The following is a 20,030-nucleotide window of genomic DNA, read 5'->3' as shown; positions in this document are numbered from 1 at the left end:
CAGAATTTATCAGTGTCTTAAAAATACTTTATATAGAGTAAAAAGTGCAAATCTTAAGTGAAGTCGATGAATTCTTTTACTATGTATATACCCATGTATGGCTTTCATTTTTACACAGCTCTTAAATGCTACCATATACGCCAGAGTATCCTCAAGGCTTTGTTCATTTGTTTGAGAAATACTAGTTCCAAGAGAGAATAAAATGAGTTTCACTTTTGAAAGAAACGGGGAGGGGAAGAGAGGGGAAAAAAGAAACAATCCATGATTAGATAAATTGAGAAATACTGGGTTAAGCAAAGATAAACCACTTTCTTAGTTTTAGGGCTCCTCAGAGCTTTAAATACACAAATGTATATTGTGGGTGTTGGCTATAGCGATGATACCATGTAACATTTTCAGAATTTACTGCACCACTGACGCATTTTTCTGCTGTTTGTATTCTTTTTTGTCTATCATTTATTATATCACAAAGAGTATTCATAGCATTTCCTCAGGTGGCTGCACCAGAGTTTGCTTAATAGGAATCCTATTATTGGACACTTAGGTTCTTAATCAATGTTGCTATCATAAATGAACAAAACTTTGGAGATTGGGGATCTTGTTTATAGGCTGTCGTAAATCACTCCCAAAGGTAGGGTGTGTGTTTGGCGAGGGGAGGTTAAAGCACCTAGAACAGGAGCTCAAACTTGGCTGCACATTAGAATCATCTGGGAGTTTTTAAACATTCCAAAGCTCAGGCCTCCCAAAACCAATTATTAGTATATCAGAGTCTCCGGGGGTGCCCAGAGTATTTTTTGGAAGCTCTCCAGGTGCTCTGATGTGCAGCCAAGGTTGAGAACCACAGGCCTAAAAGGGCTTCTCAGTCTTCAATGTCCATACGAATCACCTGGGGGATCCTGTGAAGCGGCAGATTCTGAGTCAGGAGGTTGGCGTGGGATCTGAGACCATGCCTGTCTAGCAACCTCCCAGGGGATGCTGTTGCTGCTGGTCCGTGGACCACTTTGAGAATGAAGGGTCTAGAGCAGTTCTCAATGGGGGTGGAGGGGGTGACTTGGCCTCCTGGTGGACATTTGGCAATGGGGAGACATTTTTGGCTATTACAAGCAGGAGGGCGAGGGTGCTACTGGCATCTGGTTGGTAGAGGCCATGGATGCTGCTCACCAGCCTACAGCGCCCGGGACAGCCTGCACAACACAGTTATCCAGCCCAAATGTCAGCAGTGCTGAGGCAGAGAGAGCTGTTTCTGGTGAGAGAAAATGATCCTAAACCTGAGCTGGGGCAGAGCTTTGTACTCTGGTGTGTTAAGTGGTCCCTTCTGGGAAGCGTTGCTGATAAAACATATTAGTGATGATTAGTGATTTTTTAAATCAACTTTAATGAGATTAAGAACCATCCTTTTTTTGTTGTTGTTATAGATCTATTTGATAGTAGAACCGAGTCTACAAGTTCAGATCCACACGTAACAGTCTGCTTCATGGTTGTCAGAGGCTAGTGTGCGTTATTTCTGAGGATTACGTCCAAGACTATGCAGAAAATATGGACAGCTAGATGGAAATAATCATTAAGACAAGAGACTCTAAAATGTGCCTTAGTGTTTACAGGATTGATCTAAGCTAAGGAGCCTTCTAAGGTGGGGACCTGAGTGATCTAAAGCAGGATGGCTTCCTGCCACCAGGCGCTAACTAGGCTACGTGTGCACCAGGTGCCTGGGACAGAAACTGGCTTGGAACCCAAAACTAGGGAGCCTGCCCTCCCAGTGGTGACCCACCTGTGCCCAACCCCACCTCCAAGTGTCTGCTCTTCATGAAGGACCAGGTGGTGACAGGGCTGATGTAAGCAGCAGAGGCCTGTGGTGACACTGGGCAAACCCATGACACATGAGGTGGGGAAACAAAGTCCAGGCAAAGTAGCTCCTCTTGTCTCCTTAACATTGTGCGTGGAAGGGGAGGGTGTGGGCACAAGGAGGGGAGAAGAAGATGAGCACCGTTCATCCTGGGATTAGCCAGCCCAAGTCTCCTCCCTTCTTGGCAGCTCCAGAACATTCCCTCTGGCTGACAGCCACAGAAATGAGCACCTGCCAAGAGGCACGGAGGAAAAAGAAAACAAGGCACCAAAAAAAGCCCCCCAAACAAACAAAAATCCGCACCCCAGGAGAGCAGAGGAACAAACAGAACTCCTGGACCAGGGTCACACCAGATTCGGGAGACATCCTGCACCCCGCACCCCAGGAAAAGGAAACACAATCCTATGTCTCAGTGCTTTGCTCAAGGGAAACTGCCACCCCACCCTGAGACTCCAACTCACTGGCCTTTAGTGTCTTTTTAATCTTTTTAGGTTTTTTTTTTCTTTTTAATACCCAAATCATCAATTTTCAAAGCTTAAAAAAATCTAAAACTGCCACAAAAACTGATGAGGCAAGCCCCAGGCCTGGCCTTTCCACCTGGCGACCTGCTCTCCCACGGGCCCGGGCCACCAGAGCCCAGCCCGTCACCACTGAGACAACCGTCCCGTGGCTGGTTCCTGGTTCGCCTTGAACTGCTCTGAATAAATGTTGCAGATTAGATTTACCTGCCTCGCTAAATTCGCCTTGTAACAGTGTTTAATGATCACTTGTAACTGGTCTCAAAATGTTATCCAACCACATTTTGTCCTAATTCCAGGTTTTTGAAACCTCTTTGAGCAGCTTTGAAATAAAGCTTTGACATGTGTTTGCAATCAATTCACCAAGAAAATTGCTTTAACTCCCTTTGCCTTGCCAGTCTCCAAGCCGGTTCCCAGGAGGGACCCTGTCTCTGCAGTCAACTAATATTTCCCGAGTGCCTGCTGTGGAGACATTTTCACGGCAGACTCTGCCTTCAAAGCTCAGTCCTACTGCTTCCCGCCTGTGCCACTCTGGGCAAGTTACCCAACAACATGAACCGCAGTGTTCTTCTGAAGGACAAGGAAATAACAGTGTCAAGCTCACAGGATGGTTGTGAGGATAACATTAAAGCATTTAGTAGGATACCTCCCACACAGTCAATGTGCACTATTACTATTATTCTGCAACAAAGACCCACAAAAAGCCTGTAAGTCTATACATCCCTTCCTCCTCCTCTATCTTCCAAACAAGATTCGGTCTTTGTTATCTTGGCTTCAAGTTCTTTGTGGTGCTGATGATTGAGGGAGATCTAAATGGGTGAAGAGGAAAACTGAAAGGAGTGGATTGAGTCTAAATTATAGAACAAAAAGGTGGGCTTGGGGACTCAGTGGAAGATCGGATTTCTTGGAAAGAAAGAAGAGAGATTCGAGGTAAGAAGTGTCTAGGATGAAGGGATCTTGGGCTGATAACGAGAGGACTTTTATAGATAGTTTTACTGTGTGTTTTACTATGTACATCTTTCTCAGGTGAAGTTTGCAATCCTTTTTGAGGCCATTTTAGGAAATCAACTTATGTTTCTTTTGGATGTGGCTCTGTGCTTAAATGTGCTTCTTAAAGGTGGAAACCAGAACTCCCGGTCTTATTTGGGTTACATTATATGCCAGAAAATGTACTAGGCACAGTGGATACACTAGTGGACAAGTCAGACCACTTGTCCTCCTTCATGGAACTTAAGATCTAGAAGGCAAGTCAGACGATAAAATAAGTGATGGTGATCCAGTCCTCTATTGTGATGGGCACTGCTAAGATGCGACAAACACAGGAAACTACAGATGCTCTATCCAGTGTACAGGGCAATGGGAAGGCTTTTCAGAAATAGGATTTAACTGAGACTTGAGTGACGGGTAGGAGTTAGCCAGCTAGTGGGTAGGGGAGGAGAGAAAGACTGAAAAAGACTATTCTGAGCATGTGTAAAGGCCTGGAGTCAGCTCGGCACCTCCATGAACTGGGAGAAGTTCACTAGAGTTGGAGCAAGGAATGTCCTGGGTGGGCAGAAATGCCAGAAGAGAAAATCCTGGCCAGTCTGATCCAGGCCTTAAGGGTAATGGGGAGCCACTGAAGGACATGCAGCAGGGCAGTGACCTGATCCATTTTGTGGGTTTTGGGTTTTTTTTTTTTTTTTTTTTTTTTTTTTGAGACAGAGTCTCACTCTGTTGCCCTGGCTAGAGTGCCGTGGTGTCAGCCTAGCTCACAGCAACTTCAAACTCCTGGGCTCAAGCAATCCTCCTGCCTCAGCCTCCTGAGTAGCTGGGACTACAGGCATGTGCCACCATGCCCGGCTAATTTTTTTCCTATATATATTTTTAGTTGGCCAGATAATTTCTTTCTATTTTTAGTAGAGATGGGATCTTGCTCAGGCTGGTCTCAAACTCCTGACCTCAACTGATCCTCCCGCCTCAGCCCCCAGAGTGCTAGGATTACAGGCATGAGCCACCACGCCCGGCCTGTTTTTTTGTTTTTTTTGAAATATCTGCTGCCCGCAAGGTTCTGGCAACTGAAAATAAGAAAAGGCTTTGAGTAGCGAAGTGCACAGTTCGCTTTGACAGCTGTGGGGCATTAATGCTTCAATTGTTCAGTGAGGTCACCTGTGTGCCAGCAACAAGACTACATAGTGGATGAATGGAGTCTTCAAACCTTTCACGGTGAAGAGAAGGGTCAAACACATAAGAAGCTCATAGCACAACGGCTCTTGCCTGAGGATTGAGAAAGGAAGCCCTTCTCCATTAGCAAAGAAAGGCCCAGGGGCTCCTCACCGGAGCATTTCCGCTTCAGATCTCAAACTTCCATCGAGGGCTGAGGAAAATTTCCCGAGGGCCACACAAGCATTACTTGGAGCAGTAAATCCAAGACGACTCACAAGTGACCACAGACTGCTGGGCAGGCAGTGGGAACTCATACTGAACTCTCATCTGTCAATTCACAGTATTTTGTGGGCTGGGAGGAATTTGAGCTTAACTAAAGCAGAAATGGACAGTCTCTTGGATCCCATGGCTTAATTTATTGAACAGGGGAAATAAGCCTTGTGAGGGAGACAGATCCGTTCCTAACGATTTAACCATTAATAAAGCCCTGCTATAAATGGAACTCGGGAGAGAAGGTAGCTTGTCAGAGGGCAAAGGAGTGGGCCCCATTAGACAAAATAGGTCAGGCAGGGAGAAAGTTGTCGTGTCTCCTGACTAGTTAGGTTGATCAGAGATGACAGGCCTTGTCGTTTCTGAACTGATTGAAAAGGGATAGAGAATATACCAGAGCATTCTTTCTTGTTGTTTCCTTTCTCAGAAGATGCCTGTTTCAAAGAGGATCCTGAAAAGAACTGAGAATATCTAGCACAGTTCTGAGTTTCGTGCTTAAAAGCTTGTGTGTAGGTGGGCGTGGGTGCGTTTGTGTGTTTTCAGAAATGTAAGTTTTTACAGAAAAAAAAAATTGTGCTTCTCCTAGGGAGTTACTGGGGCTAAATCATTCTCTTTCATCTGGGATTAATGAAACCCCAACCTCTGAGGAGGATTTTCCCTTCCATTGGTTTGCGTTTTCGTAATACCCTCCGCTTTTTTCTTGTTGTTGTTTTGGTTTTCACCCTCAGAAATCAAAAGACAGAGCAGGAAAAACACTGCATGTGGGAACAAGCTGAGGAAAGGGAACAGTGCACAAAAGCTAAAATTTATCCCTCAAACACTGGATTTTTAGTTCATTCCTGGATTTGCCTCTCCTCAGAGGTTCTGCCTTCCTCTCCCTCCTTTCAGAGCATCTCCTCCCTAAGGACTCAAGGAAGTGGAAAAAAAAACTTTCCTCAGTGCCCAGACTATGCACTTTGTTTGTGTGCTGTCTGGGTTTATAAGGGCTTCCTCTGTTAGAAGCATCAGGGAAACTGGCTTCACATTTGGAAATAATCTTTCTAATCTCCCCAAAGATAAACACCATTTGGTGTTTTAAATAAATATAAGAAGCTGTGGGTGGTGAGGATCAGTAGGGGTGAAGGAAAAGTAAATACTGAAATGTTACAGCTATGTGACTTTGAGAACCTCACTTCTCTGGACCTCGGTTTTTTTCATTTGTAAAAAATGAGGGGTAGGTGGCTATGGTAGGCAGCCTCCAAGATGGCCCCCAGTGATCCTTGCCTTCTAGTATTCATATCCTCGTGCAGTCCCCTCCAACATTGGAATAGGGCTGACTTATGTAATCAATAGTGTATTATAAAAATTATAGAGTATAACTTCCAAGGCTAGGTCATAAAAGACTTTGCTACTTCCACCCGCTTTCTCTTGGACCACTCACTCCAGGGGAAGCTGGCTGCCATGTTGTGAGAACACTCAAGAAGCCCAATGGGCAGGTCCATGTGGGAAGGCACCAAGGCTTCCCAATAACAGTCCTCACCAACTAGCTAGTAATGTGAGTGAGCCATCCTGGAAGTGGATCCTCCAGTCTTAGTCCAGGCTTTAGAACTGCAGTTCCAGCCAATGTCTTACTGCAACCTCATGAGGGGCCCTTGGCTAGAACAACTCAGCTAAGCCACTCTGAATTCATAACCCACAAAAACTATGAGATAACACTTATTGTTCTTTTAAGTTGCTAAGTTTTAGGTAATTTGTTACATAGCAATAGATAACTAATACAGCTGCCTTAGACCAAATCCAGCTCTTATATTTTATGTGTCAAGAAATAGGTGTTATTGGTAGAAATCATGAAAAGCTGTTGTTTTGTTTGACATGTCAAAAACTGGATCCTAGCTACAGGATAGGACCATATTGCTTTGGGCATTTCTGAAATGGGGAGAAAAGGTGAGTAGCCAGACTCTAGAAGGCTGGCATCCTGAAAACTCAAGGATTTGGCTTTGTGGGAGCAGGCCAATGTTGCTGGCTGACCTTGAACCAAAGTTTACAGTACAACAGCTCAGCACCCAGCCATTAGTCCTTAGCATGTCATACCAAAAACATAACCCACTTATATTGTGTTTACACACCCGGAGACTGAGTTTGTTAAAAGAAACTCTCAAGGAATGAGGACTGACTTGGGCTCTCCTTATAATGAGTCACTCCAAAGGGTGCAAGTGAGAGAGATTATTTGGAAGCAACAGCAGCCCTGGCAGTTTTTTGATGGAGAAAAATTGGATAGGGGTTAAAAGTTGCTGAGTTCATAGTTAAACCCAAGTGATTCTCCAGGGTAGGGGACATATTTGGAAAGCAGGGAGTGTAGAGAAGACCTCTGCATTGGTCTAGGTCTTGGTTAGACTAAGTGACATTGATGGTCCCCTAACCTGTGAGAATATGACTCTACATATTTGCTGGGTAGACATGTCACAACACTGACAAGGCACAACGCACTTACTAGTGGGAACCAGAGTCTTTTCAATCCCTTCTAAGCCTGACATGGTCTTGATAACTTAGTATCTTTTCCCCATGTCCTATCCCAAACAGAGACTGCGGCTCACCACTGGTGCACATCTATGGGGCATGGCTTTCCAACAATGCTTGGCTGTTTTCTACATTTGGAGACTTTCAACCCAGCAACCTAACATTCAACCAAAGAAATACTTTCCCAAGCAAGAAAGATTTCAATCTAGTTCATCAAGGGAGGATCTGAGAAACACCCTCTAACTCAGTCCTCCTCAGCCCAGGCTGCACATCAGAGTCACCTGGGGATCTCGTGAAACATACTCATCGCCAGGCCCATCCCTCCCTCAAAGAATTAATTGATCAGAAGTGGCACTTGGGCAAGTCCAAATCGGGTGATTCTAACATGCAGTTAGTGCTAAAGACCACGGATCTAACTGCATCCAGCATGTTGCTGCTGCCCGACTCTGGAATGAAGATAATCAGAATAAAAACAAGTGATTCTCACCCAAATCCCAAGGCTGGGCAACTTAGTTGTTCAGAAACTGGCTTCAGTTCTTATGTCATAATATTTGAGAAAGGCTATAAAGCTGCTATCAGTCAGCCACGTGGCTGTGATCCTTTGGTCTTGTCTGCTCCTGGACTTGAAAAGTGTTCAAATTTAGAATGTCTTTTGTGTTTTACTTCCACTACCTGGACGTCCATAAAAGCATGCTTGAATGAAGATTATCAAACCTGGCTTCTTTTTGTCTCGGCATATATTTGAAACTTAGCAAGGCCTTCTTTAGAAATATTTCCATAGACATTGAGAAAAAATGATTTCTTTCTTCCCAATCATTGCATCCAGGGATCTCTCTGTATTATTTCGTATAACCATGAATCTAAAATGATCTCAAAATAAAAGGTTTAAAAAGAAAACCAGATGGTGGGCTGGATTTGGCCTGTGGGCTCTGGTTTACCAACCCTTGGACTGTAACGGTGTCAGCACTTAATAAACACCTACAGAAAGTATCGTATCAGTGAGGGTCAGTGACTGGTAGGTAAGTTGGTGCTGTTGACAGATTCTTCATCCTTTACATTAGGATTGTCCCTCATAATTTACCCAGCACATTTCATTCCCGTAGCACTATCCTATCTGCCACATGAACAGTCAGCCTGGGCTAAAGATGAAGGGTCCAACAGCCCAGATTTGACTCCTGGCTTCCCCACTGTCTAGTTTGTGTGGCCTTGGGGAAAGTCATGTAACTTCTCGGTGCCTCAGTTTTCTCGCCTGTAAAATGGAGCTCTTATATGTACTAACTCATTTAAGTTTCATAAGGTAAAGTGCTTGGAACAGTGCCTGACCCTTGGAAGCACTATTATAGACATTTGTGATTATTGTTTCATTGATGCTTAGTAAATCTGAATTTCAGCAAAGAAATCTGACCGAGCTTCTCACTATACCTTTGGATACTAGCTATAAAACTGTGAAGCAGGTGATAGGACAGTTTTAGGGGATTTTTGAGTGTTCAGATCTAAACAATGCAGATGGCTGGCTGGCTCTGGGTCAGTAGTTCTTAAAGTGTGATCCCCAAATCAGCAGTAGCAGCAGCAGCATTCTCTGGGAACTTGGCAGAAATGCAAACGCTGAGACCCACCCTGGGCCTACTGAATCAGAAACTCTGGGGCTTGAGCCCAGCAATCTAAGTTTCAGCAGGCCTTCCAGATGGTTCTGATTCATGCAAAAGTTTGAGAACCACTGCTCTAGGCCAATCTATTATAAAAAGAATTTCCTTTACAGCCACCCACAGGATGCTGTCCTTGGTGCTGCCCTGTCCCCACTCTCCTCAAGGTCTCAGTTAAAGATGGGAAAAAGCTTGTTTCTCAAATTGGCAGGTCATCCATGCAAAGTCAGCCTGGAGAAACAACACTATTTGATGCTAGAATGTGGACCTGAATTGATCTCCGTAGGTTGGAAGTGCCAGCCAAAATTCACAGAGTTGTTTTGATTTTTAATAGAGATAGTTTTATTTTTACCTAACTCAAGTTTCTTGGCATTTTAACTTCTATGCATTCAGTGAGGTTGTTAGTGATGTGGGTAGCCAGTCACCGTGGCCCCAGTTAGCACCACAGCACAGGCTGCAGGACTGCAGCCGGTAATGGAAGGTTGACCCAGAGAACAGGAGCAAAGCCCTGCCTACCACCTCTTGGGATCCCAGAATTTGATCACCTAGTACGAAAAGGTGCCACCCAGGAGAGAAAACTGAGTCTGGACAGAACACCGAGTCTGAAGGGGTGGCAGTGGGGGCAGTGGGGGTGGTGAGGAGGGTCAGGAACCGTTCTAATGCAGTTGCATTTGCCATCTGTGCTGGTCTACAGCATTGTCAGCTGTGTTGTCTTATCTGGGCCATAAGCTCCTCTTCCTATGTGCTGGGAGTCCCAGCCAGAGGCTCTGACACCAGCTGGGTCGGTGGGGTGGCCTGCTCCTGGCACTGAAAGCAGGTCTATAATTGGCCCATAATTGGATTGGATTTGTCCCAGGCTTGCTCTCCCCTGACAGATAACAAGCAGTAAACTTTGTATAGGATTCTGCAGGGAGTCTGGGACACCATTTCTTAGCTGTTGGTAACAATGGGAGCTTTCCAAAAGAGTTAACCTTTAGGGTGATGGTTTGTTTGGGGACATCTTTTTTTTTTTTTTTTTTTTTTAACTAGATACATCTTTTAGACAAGCATCTTTTTTTTTCTTGAGATAGTGTGTCACTCTGTCACCCAGGCTGGAGTGCAATGGCATGATCATAGTTCACTGCAGCCTCAAACTCCTGGGCTCAAGCAATCTTCCTGCTTTGGCCTCCTGAGTAGTCACCACACCTAGCTAATTTTTTTAATTATTTACTTTTTGTAGAGTGGGGTCTCACTGTGTTGCCCAGGCTGATCTCAAATTCCTGGCCTCAAGTGATCCTCCCACCTCGGCTTCCCAAAATGTTGGGGTGACAGACATAAGTCACGGCATCCAGCCAGTTTGGAGCATCTTGAAGTGAAATTTTCCCCAGGCCTATTTGTCTGCCACCCAGTCTTTCTGAAATTAAGACGTTCCAACCCGATTTCTAAATCCTGGATCAAATCTGTCTTGTGTAGTGTGTGTGTGTGGGGGTATATATTTGTGGGTAAATAAAGGTTACAGTATGATTTTTAAAAAATAGGCAGCAAGAAAAAAAGTAAATAGAGGTAGAAATTGAGATAGTACATTTCCTTTGAAATATATCTATAGATAGATATGGGTAGATTAACCCTGAATATCTTCTGTGTTGGTGAAAACAGTCCTTCTGGGTATAAGCAGGGCCATTATCTGTTCAATTCTGGTCCATGGAATGGGTTGTAACTAATCCCCCTCCTTGGCACCTGTTGCAGACTGCATGGTGATCCTATTTTTCTGATTAAAAGGGATTACACCCATTTTCTACAGATGGACTTAAATAGGCTTAATTAATAATTAGACTTAAAATGAACTTTCTCTGAAGGAAGATGACAATACATCCCACAATCTCTCACCCTCTGTGAAGCTGGAAGTCACATTAGAATGAACTGCAAATTCAATTGCTGCTCTACCTATCTCACGGAACTGTTATGAGGCTTGAAAGAGAGAATCAACATGGAAGTACTTTAGAATTTTTAAGATGAAGTTCAAGGGCTTGCTAATATTATTGCTCCTATTAGGCCCTAGTTAAAAGATGTGATTTCATGTTTGTCACAAAACTCCAAAAACCCTCTGTTTCCTTGCCTGGCCCGTGATGCCCCTTTAAGCAGCCATTTCACAAAGTCTCCAGGCTGCCATGTTCTTGGGCACCTGTATTTATTAGTGACCGCCTACCTGTTTCACTCTTATTGCAAAGTAAACATCACTTAATTATCAAATTAAGTAATGTCAGAAAGAGGAAGAAAGCACTTCTGTAGGGTAATAATAGTTGGAAAATTAATGTGAATGGGGCATAAGCCAGGACAGAGTGTCATAGGGGAGACACCTAGGGCACTTCTGGACATTGAGATCGACGTGGCTCTCATTTCATTTCCTGGACCAGACTCCAACGGTACATGGTCTCTGTACAAAAGATTACTAAAAAGACAAGATTCTTCTTTCTGGCCATCAAGGCCATCTGGGATGCTCAGGAAATAGTGTACGAAGTTCATTGTTTGACTTTTCCTTCAGAGTAGGGGAACAGCAGCTCAGCTATCGAAGTATTTCTTAAACTGATTCTCTTCAGAGAAAAATCAGAAATTATAAACCATATGCATTTGCTGGTTACAAATTGAAGGGAAAGGAGGAAAAATCCCTTGAAGTCTCTAAAACAAAATGAAAGTGTTTAAGTGAAATGTTTGTAATTTTGCTGTCTCGAGACAAAGGCTTCGAAAAACGAGCGGCTGTAGGTTTTGAAAACTGGAACTGCAGTGCCTCCTCCAGGAGAAAGAGGACACTTGCAGGTTAGAAATCATCTCCCAAACCGGCTCAAGCTCAAACGATGCCAGGTCGGTGGTGACTAAGAAAGAGATCCTTCCAGATGCTTGCAAGTGCTTCAGTGAGCTCATATTAGCCACAGAAAATTAATGGATTTTAATTCTCAGTGATATTTTTTTCATATTCCCTGGGGAAATGTGCAGAGCTACTGTTGAGACAGTATTTCATTTAAAAACCAACCAACCAACTCCTAGCCTTGGAAGCCAGGGGCAGAGGGCAGAAGGCAGAAGGCCCGGGCAGATTGTGAGGACGGCAAAGGGAATGAACACTTTCTGAATGCTGGTTTGTGCCAGGTGCTTGACCTGAGTCAACTCACTGTCTTGACTGGCCTTATTATTCCTATCTATAGATGTGGCTCAGAGTAGTCGGGAGGTTGCCGAAGGCCACAGAATTACTCTATGACATAGCTGGAAGTGTCATAGCACAGGTGTGTCCCACTCTTTCCGGCATGCCCTGTGCCTAGTACCTGCTGTAAGGTGGGCAAATGTGCTGCAAAAAGCCTGTCCACGCCACCTTATGCAGCCACAGCTGACTCTGCTGTGATCTCTTTCCTGCAGAACTCAGGCTCCCAGCCCATCTCAACAGTCCGTACCATTGAAACAGAGATGCCACCGAAATGAAAACTGTTTGTGTTCCCTAGAAAGTAGGAACACAAAGCTGGGAAATAGGACACTGGGATTGTAGACTGGTGCTGACCTCAATTCACTTGTCCCCGGGACTCAGTTTCTATTGCTAATAGGTGGGGAAACCTTAAATTAAGTTTCTTCTGACAGTAATATTCTATAGTTAATAATAGTTACCACTGTACTGAGGATTTTAGATATACACACTATGTAAATCAGTGCTTCTCAACCTTGGCACTATTGGCACTTGTGGGGACTGTCCTATGTATTGTAGGACATTTAGCACCATCCCTGGCCTGGAGCCCCTAGATGCCAATAGTAACCACCCAAAGTATGACAATCAAAAATGTCTTCAAACATTATTAAGTGTCCCTTAGGGTGGGGAGCAGAATCGCCACTATGAGGTAGGTATTTTCTCATTTTTTACATGAAGAAACTCAGGCAGAACAACTATGCAAAATCACAGACCAAGGGACCAAAGCCAGGGCATAGGCCTACTCTCTTCAACAGTTCTTTCAGTTGAATATGTGTTTTCCAATCCTGTCTAGAATCTTCCTTTGTCACCTGTATTCAAAGGTTGTGCCTTGTCATTTCTTCATTCCTTCTGTAACCATTATGTGTTAATATCCCCTCTCACATCCTTACCCAATTAGGCTGTGAGTTTCTTGAGAGATGATGTCTTGTATCACCTACTTCTAGCATAGTAGTGTATGGCACAGTAGGATCAGTTAATAAATGAGTGGATTTATCCCCGTACTTTAATCTTTCCCATTCAAATCCAGTTCGTGCTGTTAATTTGCGTTATGAAGAAAAAGGTTAATTTGGCCAAGGTAAATCTCAACTAGCCCATGTACAAAATAACTAGGAAATAAAAATTGAGTATGAATAAATGGATGTTTGAACACTCAGAATTTAATAAACCTGTTGGGTAAGTTTTCAGGAATTAATTGTTGTCTCTGGAACTAAAGAGCAACCACGATTCCTATCATTTGTATCCAAAATTGAGGGTCAGGCAAAAACTAGGCAGTCAAGTGTGTATTACTTATTAATGACTCGATTGTGCCAGCTACACATGAGGGCAAGTCTTCTGGGGTGGAAGGAAGTGCCACTGTCCTTCCTACAGAAGGCATCCAGTGACTTTCTGGCAATAGGACGTGCCTGCTTTCTGCTGTTTATCTAGCAGTCAAGATGAATTGCTCTGAGCAGCCTTTGTGCCACCTGCCTGGATGAAAGAGACTCCAATCTGTCGACTGCTTAATAGAAATTTCCCTCTGTGAGAAGCCAGTTGACTGACCCTTCCTGGGATTAAACTAGCCACCCCCTCGCCATCTGCATAAAGCCCTAAACTGGAGGGTGTGGAGAGATCAGTTCACAGGCAGGGAGCGGTGCAAGGGAGTACAAGTTAAATTTGCAAGTCTTGATTTGCTCCTCGTGATTCCTTCTCTTTCTCAAATGCCACAACATGTGCACGGAGTTAAAACGAGCAGCGTTGTCACGATGCAGCCAAGCCTGATTAGACAGCCTGGAATTCACTTCCCCAGTTTTCTGCGTGGGCTGTACACAGCGTGAAAGGGAATGAGAGAAAAGGCTTCGTGGGTAGGAGACGGCTGTACCGTGAATGACACAGAGATGCCTGACAGGCCATCGCTCATCCCAGGAGCAAAGGCGCGCTCTGCAGAGGTCTGGCTTTGCTCTGCTGCAGTTTTGTCAGCACCAGGCAAGGTCCGTGTCATCCTCAGCATCACCATAATCGGTGTTGTTCGGTCTCCTCTCCTCTTCTTTCCCCTCCCCTCCTTTCCTTCCTTTCTTTCTCTTTCTTTCCCTTTCTCTCAGTCTCTCTCTCTCTTTCTCTCTCTTTTTCTCTCTCTTCTTCTCTAATGCTTCTCTGATATTTATGGGCATTAACCCTTCCTTTTATTCAAGACTCTTAAATAAAAGAACAAATTATTTGTGCTCCCATGCAATGTTTTGCCCATTAAACTGTGAACCAGGGTAGACACTCTGACTCATATTTGAATCTCCAATGCCTGTTGTACTCAGCACCTGGTGCATCCTTTGGCTTAACAAATGCTGACTGACTGACCAAAGGAATGAATGAGTGAACGAACAAACAACAAGCAAACAAAGGAACAAATAAACCAACATGTCAGAGTTGTGGCTCAGTGTTCCTCTTTGTGGAGGCAACAGTTTCCGTAGTCTCTTTAGCCTTTGCTTGCTTTACCCTGACCCAACATGGGTGAAATATTTGCAAAGACTATACCTGAAAGAACATTTTTAAAGAGCACAGTGGGTGACAGGATTGAAAAGACTGGCCACAGAGTATGACAGATGATGGTTTGCACATCACCTTTGTGACTTACATGCTGAGTGACCTTGGTCAAGTAACATAAACTCTCAGCCTTTGTTCCCCCATAAACAAAATGGCCCTATGCAGTCAGCATAAAGAGTAAATGAAATAATGTATGTGAAGCACAAGACACGGTACCAGGTATATCACAAGCATATAATAAATGGCAATGCTAATAAAGATAATAAAAATGATACTGATATTAGTACTGATGACTATTTAATGCTAAACAGTAATATTTTAAAAGACTTGGTGAACTGCTGAGATAACCTACTGCTTTCTGATACATTTGAGATGAAAAGATAACCTATAAAGAATAGTTGGGTTTGAGGCTTAAAACCATTACTCAGGGATTTTCCATATATACTATATACCATAAATATGTTTAATTTATCAATTGACAAAAGAGTCATATTTAAGAGTGCTTCATCCCTAAGTCTCTGATTACTATGAAGAGATTATAAATATTGGGAAATTAATTACTATATTCTTTTTATTAACATTTTAATTTCTATAAATGCAATGCATTGATTGCTTAGAAAGGAAAGTATGCAACAAGCTGGACCTGACATCAACCTTTCAAGCAGATAAGTCAGGGTTACTTACTCTCAGCACTATTGACATCTGGGGCTGGATCATTCATTGCTGTAGGGGGATGTCCTGGGCATTGTGGGACATTTAACAGCATCCCTGGCCTCTCTCCCCTAGATGACAGCAGTCCACCCCTCTCCCCAGGTATGACAACCCAAACTGTCTGCAGACATTGCCAAATGTCCCCTGTGGGTCAAAATCCACACCCGCCCCCCACTGAGAACCTCTGAGATAGAATAATGAGTTCCATTACAATGGGAGCAGGGCAAGTGCCAGTCGTAGCTGTCCTTTGGTCTATGGAAATTTACATGCCAGTGTACAAGGATCTACAGAATTGGGTCCTGAATCACCTCTGCCTTCCACCAAGCTGGCTGGAGCAGATGTGCTTTTCTAATCTCAAGTCTATTCCCTAAAAGCTTGCTTACCAATTCCAACTCCCTCCTGAGAATTCACACACTAGACCCTACAGATCTCTGTTTTAATAGAAACCTTCCAGGCAGCTTCTGTGTGTTTGCTGTGAAGAGGCTCTTAAAGCAACTGCCACAATCAACTCAAAGGCTTCTTGTATTCATTCTCAAGAGTCCTTTACACCCACACAGGCTATAACCAGGCCCAGAACAAGAGCTGTGCCAGGCAGGAAAACAAATGAACAAAACCTGGTGCAGATCAGAACCACTGCAGAAGTTGTCTTTATCTTAACCAAGTAAAGAGCAGGAAAAAAAGAGCATCACAAATCAAAAGAAATATAGCTTCACTAGAAAGTGAAAAATCTCAGCATAAAACCATTTCCTTCAGAGAAAGTGAATAAAGCTCTGTAATTGGGTCAAAAAAAGGAACGTTTCAAAATTGAGGACAAAAAATTTCCACAAACCACAGAGAAGACATTTGGAGAAGTTTTTTGTTTTTTAAGTTGAGTTTTATGTAAAACAATAAATCAGTCCTCTGTCTTCTGGCAGAGAGAAAAGGTTAGGAAATCATGATAAGTCAAGACTATGAGAAATAAATCATCTTAATTCTGACGTCTGCAAAGCAACATGAAAAATAGTCTTCTGATAAAATGTAAAGTGGAAAAAGCAAGATATAAAGCTATACAAGTACTATGAATGATGCTACATAAGAAAAAAGTATAAGGAGAACCAGTTCCCATTTGCTGAGTAATTACCCCATCCCAGGTCCTGTGCCTGGAGATACTTTTAAAAATATATCTCCCTAATCTTTCACAACTATCCCATGAGAGAAGTGTCATTTTCTGCTTTTTATGAAATGAGAAAATAGAGACATAGAGCTCAAAGTTGCAACAGTAGACGGAAATGAGACCAAGTCTTCATGATCTCAAATCACCATATTGTTAGCAACTTAGTTGTATCTCACCCATATTAGTAAACCCAGAGGAAAAGACTGGAAGGGGAGATATCAAAGTGAGTATTATGCAAAGATGGAGATTTTCCGGGCAATTGTTTGTTATTTTTCAGCTCCTGTCACATTGTTATAGTGTTTATGTAAATAAATTTTTTAAACTTATTATGCCTTACCATTTGAAAGGATGATATTTCCATTCACACGTCAATTTAATCGTAAGTTTACTCTAGGATGATAAAGGGCACATTTCCCAAACATGGAGCTGCTAATACTGATTTGATTGGTTAGTTATTGATTTGAGATCTTTCTTCTCTTTTAATATAAGCATTTGTAACATAAACTCCCCTCTAGGCACTGCCTTCATCTCATAAGTTTTGCTATGTTCTATTTTTGTTTTTTTATTGTTATCGTTTCAAAATATTACAGGGGTACAAATAACAGCTTTTCAAAACAAGATAGACAAATGGTCGATAAACATATGAAAAAATGCTCAACGTCACTAATTATCAGGGAAATGCAAATTAAAACCACAATGAGATATCACCTTACCCTAGTTAGAATGGCTTTTATTAAAAAGTATTTTTGTTTTCATTCATCTCAAAGTATTTTCTAATTTATCTTGTGATTCCTTCTTTGACTCCTTGGTTATTTAAAAGTGTGTTAAGTTCCACAAGTTGTGAATTCCCCAAACTTCCTTCTGTGATTGATTTCTAATTTCATCCCATTGTGGTCACAGAACAGACTTTGCATAATTTTAATCCCTTTAAATTTGAGACTTATTTTATGGCTTAACATATGGTCTGTCCTGGACAATGTTTCATGTGCACTTGAGAAGAATGTGTACTCTGCTGTTGTTGGGTAGAGTGTTCTATATATGTCTGTTAGGCCCATTTGGTTACAGCGCTGTTCAAGTCTTCTATTTCCTTGTTGATCTTCTGTCTACTTCTAGCCATTATTGAAAGCGGGGTATTAAAGTTCCCAATTATTGTTAAATTGTCTATTTCTGCCTTCTGTTCTCTTAGTTTTTGCTTCATGTATCTTCGGGGTCTGTTGTTAGGTGTTAAGTGTACTTTTTATCAAGTAGCTGGGTACATCTATTTGCCCTCCTGCCAACACTCTCAAAATTAGCCCTTGAATCAGCAGGAATGATGGTGATGCATAATGCTTAACATTTAAGAGTAATGAGCATCTTATGTTCTCCTCTATCAGAGATGACATCTCTCTGGATGACTGGTTGGTAAATATGTCTTATGTGGACATAGATGTTCTTTGAAAAAGAAAGCCAAAGAATTCTCGAAAAGTTAAGTTTTCTTCTGGTTTTACATGTTTTTTTCCCCTTTGAGGGATAAGAACCTACCTAACTTGACATTTTCTCTAATTTTTCAATTTCCCAGAGGAATATAATCAATGAATTGAAGTCAAATTTCTGAGCCCATTATTGAATATGGTCAACAATGTTACCTTTAGCCCTTGGGAGAGAAGCTAGTCTTGCTTTTAAGCAGTAATCTCCCTAAGAATACAAGGATTTAGAATGTATACATTTCTAGGGGACACTAGATGTGCTACGGTCAGGGCACCAGTAACATCCTATATAGACGTGCCCTGTGTGCCTAATATGTATCATATGCACTGCAGCCTTTAAGGAGCTATATGTTGGCATCATGAAGATATAAATGAAAAAACCAATCTATTACAATTTGATAAGTATTATGACAGCATAAACAGAAGATGCTAGGGGTGGGGCAGAGTGCTGGAGGAAGAGAGCTGTCCTGGACTGAACGTTTGAGTCCCCCCTCCCCCATTCATATGTTCAAGCCTTAACCCCCAGTGTGACAGTATTAGGAGATAGTGCTTAAACCTTTCCATTCCCACCACCTCCTTGAAATTGTCCCTGACCCCAAATCATCACACCTTCCCCCTTTGAGAGGTAATTGGATTTAGGTGTGGTCATGAGGGTAGGACCCCCATGATAGGATTAATGCCCTTATAAGAAGAAGAACCGACATCAGAGCTTCCTCTCTATACCACATGAGGACATAGCAAGAAGACAGCCATCTGCAAGCCAGGAAGAGGGTCCTCGCTAGAACCTGATCATGCTGGTACCCTGATGTCAGACTTTTGACCTCCAGAACTGTGAGAAATAAATGTCTGTTGGTTTAGCCCCGCCCCCCCCCCAAGCTATGGTGTTTTGTTATAGCAGCCTAAGCTAAGACAAAGGCACACCTCCCCCAACAGGGCATTATAATGATTCTTTCCAAATCTTCAAAATCCAGAATCAAGACTGGTTAGTTGATGTGGGGTATGGGATAGAGACTAACTTGAGATTATGGGGCTACATATGGGTTCAGGGGAGTTGTAGATCCTTCCAACTCACTCTCATTTCTTGCCCTACAGAATTGTTTCTTAACGTATAGTCCAAGGCCTACTAGTTCACCTAGAAGAACAGTTTGGTCTCACTAGGCTGGTCTCCTAATGATGCCCTGGACATTCCACATGTTCAGAGCCTCTGCTTAAACCTTTCCATTCCTGCCACCTCCTTGAAATTGTCCCTGACCCCAAATCATCACACCTTCCCCCCTCAAAAGTCACAACATTGATTATCTCTATTGCCTACTTATTACTGGGTCATACATAGCCCTGGGATATCTTTAATAACTGAGCTGCTATCTAATTCTTAAATTGTTATCTACCTTTTGAAGTACTTTATCTTTCCATCAAGACTTAAGTATCCTAAAAACAAACAAACAAAAAAAACCTTAAGTATCCTGAGAAAAGGGACCAAGTTTTATATCTATACATCTTAGGACTGAAAGAAGAAAGTACCCATGATACAGAAGCTAGTTACAAGGGTTCTTTACTGAGCACGTGTTCTCTGATTTGAGAGTTGGGAGGGAGCAGAAATGGACATAGAGTCTATTTGGACACCAGCCCTGAGCAGTTCTCTAGGTTCCCAGACCTTTGTCCATGAAGCCTGAGGTGGCATCTGCTACATCTACAAGCAAACAAGCTGACAATGGCTTGTGGTGGTGGCCTGCAGGATTCCTGATAATGCAGCAGACGAGTGTTGAAGGATGCCTGGTTTTCAGACTTTGCTGCTGGTACTGCCTCTTCATCTGGCTCTTAGACTTTTCTTAAATCACCATCTGGCCACCTTAAATCACAGCCAGGAGACTCCCAAAAGTTACAGCTGAACATCCTACCTTCCCTGCCCCACGTTATCTAGTCCAGACTGGGGACCCATTTGGGACACTCCTGTGTCTTTTGGTTTTGACATGGTACATGCTGTCTCTATGTTGCCTAGTCTGGTTCCTGATTAAGTCCAGGCCCTAAGTCCTTTTCTATCAGCCATGATTCCTGATCCCTAATGGGCT

General features: G+C 42.9%; 1 protein-coding gene and 1 pseudogene across 2 annotated transcripts in view; both read right to left on the bottom strand.

Moving 5' to 3' along the window:
* The window catches only part of LOC138379049 (uncharacterized), a 40,935-nt pseudogene extending 39,004 nt beyond the window's left edge, over positions 1-1,931 (bottom strand).
* The window catches only part of SMPX (small muscle protein X-linked), a 122,590-nt gene that overhangs the window by 7,545 nt on the left and 95,015 nt on the right, over positions 1-20,030 (bottom strand). The window lies entirely within an intron of this gene.

The sequence above is a fragment of the Eulemur rufifrons genome, chromosome 30 (genome assembly GCF_041146395.1).
Source record: "Eulemur rufifrons isolate Redbay chromosome 30, OSU_ERuf_1, whole genome shotgun sequence".
Lineage (NCBI taxonomy): Eukaryota > Metazoa > Chordata > Mammalia > Primates > Lemuridae > Eulemur > Eulemur rufifrons.
This window is presented reverse-complemented; position numbering and strand designations above follow the sequence as displayed.